Source organism: Ixodes scapularis, unplaced genomic scaffold, assembly GCF_016920785.2.
Source record: "Ixodes scapularis isolate PalLabHiFi unplaced genomic scaffold, ASM1692078v2 PGA_scaffold10__122_contigs__length_95168666, whole genome shotgun sequence".
Classification (NCBI taxonomy): Eukaryota; Metazoa; Arthropoda; class Arachnida; order Ixodida; family Ixodidae; genus Ixodes; species Ixodes scapularis.
The window spans coordinates 24,254,999-24,261,707 of record NW_024609836.1 but is presented as its reverse complement, the minus strand read 5'-3'; the positions used below and the strand labels follow the sequence as shown (position 1 = coordinate 24,261,707).

General features: G+C 54.1%; 1 pseudogene; it reads right to left on the bottom strand.

Annotated features, from left to right (window-relative positions):
* Window positions 1-459: 459 nt before the first annotated feature.
* Window positions 460-4,115, bottom strand: LOC121834744 (annotated as a pseudogene).
* Window positions 4,116-6,709: the final 2,594 nt, after the last annotated feature.

The window sequence follows — 6,709 nt, the reverse complement described above, 5'->3', positions numbered from 1 at the left end:
AGACATGTCTGTCAGAACAATCAAAATACATTAGGGACGCAACAATTGAGGATCGGATCAGTAGAAACATGCTTCCGCACTTCTGGAACGTTGTTTTTGGACAAAACTGATGTCTTTGTCAGACATCCGACTGCGGCAAAAATAGCCGGTGTCAGAAATACGCCGGCCCATTTGATGCATGTGTTATTTAACCTGGGTTGAGTGAGGCATATATCTATTCCACGTCCAAACGATGTGTCTACACAAGGATTTCAGCATGTATAAAAGTACATTAGTCAAGTTAATTATGCGACAATATTACGCGTAATTTTTTTAAATATTTTTGGTTGGCAAAAATGGTTTTAACCCAGGTTACAAAACACATCATCGTTGTACATAAATGGGATAATAAAAATTCAAATAGTTTGGTTGGTTGATAAAAACTTTATTGAATGCCTGCAGAGCTTTTGCTGACCGGGCCTAAGTCACCCGCTTGGGGGCGTTGCCGCTGGTCCTCTTCGTCCGTCTAGGGGCGTCGAAGTCCTGCCGCTTCACCGCCTCACAGGCCTGCTGGACGGCCCAGAGTTGATCGTCGAGGCTGGGGCTGCACAGGGCAGAGGACAGCCGCGGCGGGAGGGTTCCGGAGTTAGCAGCGTGCGGGTCTTTGGTGCAGTCCCAGAGCATGTGGGTTAACGTGGCTACCTCTTTGCGGCAGACCTTACACGTGTTCGTCGTGTATATTTCGGGAAACATTCTGTGATACTGTGCCGGGTTAGGGTACGTGCGCGTCTGCAGTTGTCTGAATGCGACCGCCTGTGCCCTGTCTAGCTTGTCGCTGGGCGGAGGGAGTGTCCGTCGGGCCAGGCGGAAGGCCTTGGTGATTTCGTTGTAGCTCGTCATACGGTCCTTGCTGCTGTACCACGGACGACCGTCGCTGGTGCGGTTTGTTAGCTCGCGCGCCCTGGCGTGTGCCGTCTCGTTGCCTTTATGACTCTCCTCGGAGACTTCCCCCACGTGTGCTGGGAACCACAGGAGTCGGGTTGGGGGTTCTGGTCCTCGGTGGGCTTGGCGTTGGCTTATGATTCGGGCTGCTCGTGGCGATATCCGTCCTTTGGCGAGGTTCCTGATTACTTGTCTCGAGTCACAGAGGACTGTTTTGGACGCCGGGTCTGTAAGGGCGAGGGCGACTGCTATATCCTCCGCTTCTTCGGCGCGTTCGCATGTCACGCTTGCTGATATCTTCGTTTCCCATCTGAATCGACGACCGTCACGGCAAATCGGGAGCCTCTCTCGTACTCGGCGGCGTCCACGAATCGCGTACCCACATTGTTGCTGTGGGCATTGAGGAGAGCCTTGGCTTGGGCCTCTCTTCTGCCTCGGTTGTACTCCGGGTGAACGTTTCTGGGGATCGGATCGACTCTTATTGTCTCCCGGATCGCGACTGGGATGGTGACTTTGTGGCCCTGCTGTGTGTGGTATCCGATGCCGAGGTTCTCGAGGATGCGGCGGCCAGCGCTCTGCGATTTCGTTCAGCGTGTTGTGGATGCCCAGCTGGAGCAGGCGGTCTGTGCTTGTGGATTCCGGCAGGCCCAAGGCGATCTTGTATACCCTGCGTATGAGGACGTTGATCTTGTCTTCTTCTTTCTTGTACCAGTTGTGAAAGGCCGCAACGTAAGCGATATGGCAGACGACGAACGAGGGGATGAGTCGCGTGAGGTTCTCCTCCCTCATTCCGCTCCTTCTGTTGGTGATTCTCTTGAGGAGTCTCGTGGGGTTGGGCGTCTTGTGTACTAGTCTGGTGATGGTTCCGCCGTTGTGACCCGTGGCTTCGATTATCATGCCGAGGACCCTGATTTTGGGGACTGTCGGGATGGTCGTGCCATCGCTCGTGCGTAGACTGATTTCCTCACAGTTTTTTCGGGCTTTAAGTTTGCCCCGTTGTCCGGGCCGGTAGAGCAGGAGTTCTGACTTGGGCGAGCACCGCAGGCCCGTGCCTCGAAGATGGACCTCTATTGCGTCAATTGCTGACTGCAGCGTCGACTCAATATGACCTTCGCTGCCTCTGTGCACCTAGAGAGTGATGTCGTCAGCGTATATGGTGTGCCGGACGTCTTCGATGTCTTCCAGCTTCTCTGCCACCCCGATCATGACCAGGTTGAAGAGTGTGGGCGAGATGACCGAGCCCTGCGGGGTGCCGGCGCTGCCCAACGTTTGCTCTTCCAGCTGGAGATCTTTTGTCACTAGTACGGCGCGTCTGTCCGTCAGGAAATCTTTCACGTAGTTGTAAGTGCGCAGGCCGTGGTTTCGTTGTGAAATTTGTCGCAGAATCGCCGAGTGAACGACCTTGTCGAAAGCGCTTTCTACGTCGAGTCCGAGGATCGCCCTAGTTCCCCTGGTCTTGTTATCCAGCACTTGGTGTTTTAATTGTAAGATGGGGTCGTGCGTGCCGAGGTTTTGGCAGAAGCCTATGAGGGACGGTGGGTAGATCCCTTTTTGTTTCAGGTACACTTGCCAACGGTTGAGCAGTGCGTGCTCCATGAGTTTACCGACGCACGATGTCAGCGATATGGGGCGGAGGTTGTCAGGGCTTGGTGGTGTGCCGGGTTTTGGTATTAGGATCATCTTCGCGGTCTTCCACTGGCGCGGGAGGCTGCCTCGTCGCCAACAGGTGTTGCTGTAGTCTGTCAGCTGTTCCATTGAGCGGTCATCGAGATTCTTTAGCGCGCGGTTCGACACCCCGTCGAGGCCCGGTGCCGACCCGCTGTTGAGTTCGTGCAGTGCTGTTCTGATCTCTTCCACGCTGAAGTCTCTGTCTAATTCTTCATTGGGCTCGCCCTTGTACGGGCCGTGCTGCGCGGTCGGGGTCTTCGGAAGGTATTTCGCTCGCAGGCAAGCAGCCACCACATCTATCCCGCATTCCCCGATTTCCTTGTGTATCAGGCGTGCGAGATGGTCCCTCTGGTGAGACTTGGTGTTTGTTGCGTCCAGCAGATGCTTTAGTAGGCTCCACGCTTTGCCGTTGTGTAGTTGGCCGTCCACCGCGTTGCACATCTCATCCCACTGCTGGCGGTTGAGCGTGCGGCAGTGCTCCTCGATGCTGCGATTGAGCTCCGCAACCTTTTTTCTGAGTCTCCGGTTGAGTCTCTGTTTCGTCCATCTGGCCAGGATCGAATTCTTCGCCTCAATGAGGTGCGCCAGGCGGCTGTCCATCTTGTCGGTGTCGACGTCGGTCTCGATCGTCTTGATCGACGCTTTGGCGTCCTCGACTAACTCGAGGGACCACGCTTCGATGTCCGTGATCTCTTCTGCTTCGTGTTGTTGTTGTCGGTCGCGTTGCTTTCTGAAGTCCTCCCAATCCGTCCACGTAAAGGTGCGCTTGCTGCCTTGCATTCTGTCCGGTGTTGGGACGTGTATCTCGATGATCGCGTGGTCGCTGCCCAGGTCAACCGTCGTGTTGCTCCACGTAACGTTCGCCGTCCCTGCGTTTCTGACGAACGTCAGATCCGGGGTCGTGTCCCTGGTGGCCGAGTTGCCCAGTCTCGTCGGGTGCGCCGGGTCCGTGATGAGCGCGAAGTCTAGCTCCTGCGTGTCTTGTGCGAGGTTCCTTTCCTTGGTCGTGTTATAACCTTAACCCTATGCTGCCTCTGCCGCGTTGAAGTCGCCCCCCGCGATCAGCGTCTGGGACCTGGCGGTCTTGAGTGCCTTCTGGAGCAGCGCCCGGAACCTCTGGCGGCGATTGGACGGGTTGCTGTACACATTTAGAACGAATATGCTCTGCTTCCTGCGTTTGGTCGGTATGAGTTCCACAAACGAATGTTCTACTTGAACGCCACCAAGTTCGTGATCGATGAACGTAAGGCCCTTCCTGACGAGCGTGCATAATCCCTTCCCTCTATCGTGCAAACGTGTTCCCTATAGCCCATTAGGGTGGGAGCGTCCGTGAGCGTTTCTTGGAGTAAAATCACGTCTGGTTTGCGCGCTGCGTGCCTAATGTGTTGTTGCAGTACTGCCTTCTTGCCGGCGAAGCCGCGGCGGTTCCACTGCCATATGGTTATTCCTGAATTACCGCTGGCCATGTTGATGATATGTTCATTAATTTCCAATTGCGGACGCGTTTGTGCGGCTTCTTGGTGCATCCCGCGTTTATAATTCTCCCATAAGCGGAAGAATCATATTAAGCAATGATATGATGTTTCGTGCCCATTGGGCGTCGACAGAAGATAATAGGCTGTAGACCATGCGAACTGCTTTCCTGAGAAGCGGAATCCAGCTCTCCCATGCATTTCCTTTGATTGGCGGAGCGTCAGAGGGGGGAGTAGTCTTCCGCATTGGATCAGGAGTGGCAGCCGCTGACGTCGACGGCCTTTCCTTTTCTCCCTTGGATTCTCAAACTTGAGTTTTGCGGTCATTTGAGGGAGGGGCCCCCTTCATGAGCTTCTGTGGATTCTTCTTTAAAGCTGCAGCATAGCCATGGGCGCTTGGGTTCTGCTTGTTAGATTGCTTATTTATTGTGTTCTGTAAGTGTAGAGGTCGTTGTTCAATTTCAGCCGTTTGTTTTGTTTCCCTCTGTTGTGAGACGTCGGACCTTGCGGCGCGAAAGTCAACTGCGTGTTTGCGTGCATAGCTGCGGGTCTCACTTTCTCTCTGCCATTTTGGGCAGGAAGAGGACGTGGCAGCGTGAGGTTGACTGCAGTTCACGCCTTTTTCTTGACCAGAACACGTGTCGTTGCCGTCGTGGGCTTCTCCACAGCGACTGCAGATAGGTGGGCGCTTGCAGTTGGCTTCACGATGTCCATATCCGCAACATCTGCGGCACTGAATTGGGCGTTCCTTGAACGGGGTCACCGAATGGCGAACGTGACCGAGATAAACAAAACTCGGCAACGTTGTTTTGCTGAACGCTATCTTTACTATGGAACTTTGTCCAAGCCGTCGAATTCTCACCACTCGGCCTTCTGGTGATCTCATATGCTGTTCAATTTCGGCATCAGAAAGTGAAGTGTCCACGTCTTTGATCACTCCTACTGCGAAGTGCCGCGGGACGGGCTCGTACGCCCGAACCAACAGCAGATCTGAGTGCAGGCAAGGAGCGCACGGGTCGTCTGACCATTTCGAGTGTCCACTGCGATCAGATTTAATCTGCTGTTGGGCCTAATCTCGTGGATGCATTCGGGACACAGCTGTTCCAATGCAACAGACAGCTTTAGACTGCTGATCGCTGTCAATTTCTGGTTTTCAACCGCTGGTACAAAAATTACAGTCAGGCCAACTGTTGTGGGAGGCGAGTTCGTAACTGTGTCTCCGCTTTTGCTTGAACTGGAGTTCTGTTTGCGCTTCTTGGATGTCTTGGCATCGTACCATTCACCTTCCCCCGCAGGGGGCGCCTACACCTTCGGTGTTAGGTGCTTGGTGAGTAGCGCCACCACGGACCCCAGCCACGCGGGCCACCATACCCGCACGCAGGGGGCACCTGCCTTGGTAGGTGCTTGGTGAGTGGCGCCACCGCGAACCCCGAGCCATGTGGGTTTACCCACCCACGCCTGGCTGTGCGTGGCTTAACCCGTGTCCGGGGAAAAGGGGACCCTGGTGGTTGAGCTGAGCCCGGGGTATGTTTGGACCCTTCAGGGCCCCCCGGGCGAGGCAATACACCGCTTCGACCTCTGCTTCTCGTAGACGGGTGTCCTGGCTTGGCCCGACCAGGATGATTCAGTCAGTCGCCTCTTCTACCCTCTTCTTCCTTCTTTCACTTTTCCTCCCACCTCTTTCTCTTTTCTTCTACACTCTCTTCCTTCCTTTTTCATCTTCTTAGGCGGCAAGGGCCAACCTTGAGTGGAAAGAGGACCTATCCCTGCAACCACACTAGGGTATAGTGCCCGGGCAGCACTGGTAGCGTAATTGTGTCAGCCAAGCCCTCTTGCTATGGCACATTACCTACCCCCTTGTTGGGCTCCGTGGTGGGCGGTGCACCCGGGAACTGAACTTTCCTCCCATCTTTATGGGTTCCAGGCAAAAACCTACTGATCGGGCCCTGAAAAGGGTCCGCACCGAAGCAAAAGACATTCCCGCAAAACGTGTTGAATTTCTAAAATTCCCGAAGTTTCTTGTACTACATTCAGAAGACGAAAAGCCACTTGCAAAGTTATCCCCTTTTCTGGTATCAAAAGTTCTTGAAGGTATTATTGGACTGAATTTTAATGCAAAAAAGATGGCATCGGGTGACCTTCTTGTAGAAATTAATACAAAACAACAAAGTGAAGCTCTCCTAGCTTTGAATGCCGTCACAGACTACAAAGTTAGCGTAACACCTCATCGCAAGCTAAACACCGTACAGGGAGTCATCTCTGAGGATGACCTGCTTGAAACATCCGAGGCAGAAATTGTTGAGGGCCTTTCTGGTCAAGGGGTTGTAGCTGCACGCCGCATCACCATCCGCCGAGGTGGTGTTGAAAGAAAAACCAAACACGTCATCCTGACCTTTGACTCTACCACACTACCTGAAACTCTGAAGGCAGGATATCTACAGTGCCGTGTACGGCCCTATGTGCCGAACCCTCAGAGATGCTTCAAATGCCAACGGTTTGGCCATAAGTCGCGGAGCTGTCGGGGAGCCGACACTTGCGCCAAGTGCTCCAGCAGAGAGCATGCCGCTGACACCTGCGATAACCATCCGAAATGTGCCAACTGTGACGGTCCTCACCCGGCATACTCTCGCTCCTGTCCATTATGGAAG